Raw genomic sequence first — 3,870 nt, 5'->3', positions numbered from 1 at the left:
CTTGGAAAAAGAGCCATTGCAGATATAACGGGTTAAGATGATGTCACATTGAAGTAGGGTGGGGCCTCATTCAGTGTGACATGTAGCCTTATAAATGGGGACTTGGTGGACACAGACACCCACAGAGAGAGAATGCCAAGGGAAGGTGATTGGCAGAGCTGCTTCTCCAAGGCAAAGAATGCCGAGAATTGCAGCCAACCACAAGAATGGCAGGGAGAGGCATGGCGTGGATTCTTCCTCATGGCCCTTACGAGGGACCAGCCTTGCTGACACGCTGACCTTAGACTCTTGGCCTCTGGGACAGTGGGACAATAAATGTTTCAAGCCACCCAGTTTATGATGTTTCAGTATGGCAGTCCTAGCAAGCAAGTACTGACGGCTGGGAACAATTTCACGACATGGAGCTGGACAAACTTCCTCCTAACCCCGTCTACTGATCAAGTCATTTGTAATTTCTAGTTAGAAAGTCTGAGTCTCTTAGCCAGTACCAGAGAAACACTTCCTATCTTTTGGTTTTGTGGGTTTCACTTTCCTGAATTCAAGATCTTCCTTCCGTTTGTGTATTCTTAAGATGTGTGAATTCCACTTATTGTATTGCTGCTCTCTTTGTCACCCGCCAGTTAAATTCATGTTGCTCCAGCTACTCTGGAGTTGTTTATTTCTTTGAAAGGCAAAGTGACAGTGATAAACAGGTGAAGAGATAGACAGACTGATCTTCCATCTACTAGTTCACTCTGCAAATGGCTGCAGCAAGCAGGGCTGGTCACAGTCAAAGTCAGGTTCTAGAAATTCCATCTCAGTTTCCCACATGGATGGCAGGGATCCAAGTACTTGAGTTGTCATTTGCTGCCTTCCTGACTGTGCATTGGCAGGAAGCTGAACTGATAGTAGAAGTGAGACTTGATCCCAGGTGTTCTGGTATGGAACGTAGACTCTCAAGTGGCTTAATCCTTTGTACTACAGCATCAATCTTGAGAAAAGACAGCAGATTACTAGCCCCACCCCCCGATCCTTTTTAAAAATTTCTGTTTTACTTTTATTGTAAAGTTAGATATACAGAGAGGAGGAGAGACAGAAGGGAAGATCTTCTGTTCATTGATTCACTCCGCAAGTGGCCGCAATGGCCAGAGTTGAGCCAATCTGAAGCCAGGAACCAGGAGCTTCTTCCGGGTCTCCCATGCAGGTACAGGGTCCCAAGGCTTTGATTCGGCCTTGACTGCTTTCCTAAGCCACAAGCAGGGAGCTGGATGGGAAGCAGGGCTGTGGAATTTGAAATGGTGCCCATATGGGATCCTGGTGCATGCAAGACGAGGACTTCAGCTGCTAGGTTACTGTGCTAGACCCTATGGTCCCCATTTTTAAAGATTTTGATTTGTCTGTTTGTGGTGCGACCCACAAATAATCACTTTGAATATGAGGCATATGTGATGTTAATGTGATTATCTGTTGGTTCTTGCCAGTTTCTTTCGTAGAGAATAGACCAAGTTCCAAACCCTGGAGAGACTAGGCTTGGTCTGGTTTAGAGAGTATTTCCACCTTGTAGGATATAGGCTTATCCTCTCTGAGAAGTCAGAGATAACATGAGATAGCATGGGTGCTTGCAACGCCCAGTCCCATTCATTTTATTTATTTATTTTTAACTTTTAAAAATTTGTTTATTTGAGAGAGGGAAAGAGGGAAGGAGGGAAGGAGAGAGAGAGAGAGAGAGAGAGAGAGAGAGAGAGAGAGAGAGAGAATCTTCCATCTGCTGGTTCACTCCCTAGATGGCTGCAACCACCAGGGCTGAGCCAAGCTGAAACCAGGAACTTCATCTAGGTCCCATTATGGGTTCCAGGAACACAAGCACTTGGCCCATCTCTCAGTGGTTTTCCCAGGCCATATCAGGGAGCTGGATTGGAAGTGGAGCACCCAGGACTCAAACCAACATCCATATGAGATCCTGACACCGTAGATGGCGGCTTAATGTACTATGTCAAAAGATAGACACCTCCCTCCCCGCACACACACCATTAATTTAATTTAACAAACATGTGGAGCACTTGTTTGAATAAAATAGCACCCTAGGTCTGGGGATGCATTAATAAAACAGACAAAAATCCCTGACATTATAGTTGTAAGAAAGTCAGTCTTCTTATGGGAAAAGCAAAGCTATGAAGAAGAAATCAAGGTAGGTGGATTGTGTGTATAGGGGGTCTTCAGATGTCACAGTTTTAAATGAGGTTCTGGGGGTGGGGGTGGTAAGTATTTGGTGCTGGTGATTAACATGTTTGTATGCAGGGATGGTGTTGTGGTGCAGTAGGCTCAACCAATACCTGTCACGTTAGCATCCCGCATGAATACCAGTTTAAATTTGGGATGCTCCACTTCCAATTCATCTCCTCGTTGCTGCACTTGGGAAAGCAGCTATTGATGGCCCATGTAGTTGAGTCTTTGCAGCCTTGTGGTAGATGTGGATGAAGTTCTAGGTTCCTGGTTTCAGTCTGGCCAAGCCCTAACTGTTGTAGCCTTTTGGGGAGGGAACTAGAGGCTAAAAAATTCACACACTCTCTCTCTTTCCACACACACACACTCTATACATACACACACATCTATTTACTATATATAAATATTTATATTTATATATGTGTGTGTCTGGGTCTCTCTAACTCTGCCTTTTAAATGCATAAATAAATAAATGCTTTGTTTATTTTTCAATATGCCTGCATCCCATGCCGTGGTTCCTGGGCTTGAGTTCTGGCTGTGCTCGCCGACCTAGCTTCCTGCTAATGAGTACCCTGGGAGGTAGCAGGTGACGGCTCAAGTAGTTGGCTAGCTGCCACTCACACAGCAGACCTGAACTGAGTTTCCACCTTTTGTCTTTGGCCTGGTCTATCCCTGGCTGTTGCGGGCACTTGGAGAATGAACCAGCAGATGCAAGATCTCTCTCGTGTGTAATCTAAATAGGCCTTCAGTGGGGTTCTAGGTAGACCTCACTGACAAAATGATTCTAAGTCATGTGGCTTTCTAGAAAAGTATGTTCAGCAGAGGACAAGATGGTGCGCTCACGGCACTTCGCTGCTGTGGAAAGTTGAAAATCTAATATGTAAAAATCCCTGGAAAATGTAGTGTTAATGGACAAAAATTGGTAGGCCTGGAAGGAGATGTTGAAAGTGGTTTTCTTCCAAACATCTTTTTCATCCCAGTTGATACGCAGCATTCTTGATACACCATGGAGGCAGCAGCAGTGAGACGGGTGATATCAAACACAGCTATCTGGAAACATTTATCTCCAACCCAAAATGGAGCTTGATGTCGCATTTGCCATAAATCTACATATCCTCCTCTTCCAGATGACTATAATTGCAAAGTAGAACTTGCTTTGATGGCAAGACAATAGTATGTTATCACCCTTCCGTGGACATTCCATATAAACATAAAAACTCTATCCTTCGACCAGATTCTGTGCTTAATAATGAAGAAACACGTGATCAAGTGCTACAAACCAGACTAGAAGGGAAAAGAGAACACCTTGAGCAGGGACCCATCGTGGAACAACCTAGCAAAATGTTCTTTACTACTAAGCACCACTGGTATCCTCGGGGACATCATCACAGACGTCATAAGAAACTAGACCCTCCCAAGCAGAGATGGTGCTGAGGTTCTTGGAATCAAAGAGAATGCTTTCCTGTGGTCCAGTTTCCATTTGAGAAAATTCAGTCTGGCATCTTCATCTTATATGCCTTGTAGTAAAATAGTCATTAAATATTCTCTCATGTAGCAGAATGTATTTATATATATATATATATTTATTTCTGGATTTGATTCTCAGAAAAACCTATTTCATCTTTATTTTTGAGACAAAGCCTGCATTTTTTATGTGTAGTGTATTTT

General features: G+C 43.7%; 1 pseudogene; it reads left to right on the top strand.

Moving 5' to 3' along the window:
* The first annotated feature begins 3,208 nt into the window (after window positions 1-3,208).
* On the top strand, window positions 3,209-3,636 carry LOC101533785 (large ribosomal subunit protein mL42-like; annotated as a pseudogene).
* Window positions 3,637-3,870: the final 234 nt, after the last annotated feature.

This window comes from Ochotona princeps, chromosome 5, assembly GCF_030435755.1.
Source record: "Ochotona princeps isolate mOchPri1 chromosome 5, mOchPri1.hap1, whole genome shotgun sequence".
In the NCBI taxonomy this organism is placed as follows: Eukaryota; Metazoa; Chordata; class Mammalia; order Lagomorpha; family Ochotonidae; genus Ochotona; species Ochotona princeps.
The sequence above is the reverse complement of the archived record's forward strand: the minus strand, read 5'-3'. Positions and strand labels throughout refer to the sequence as shown.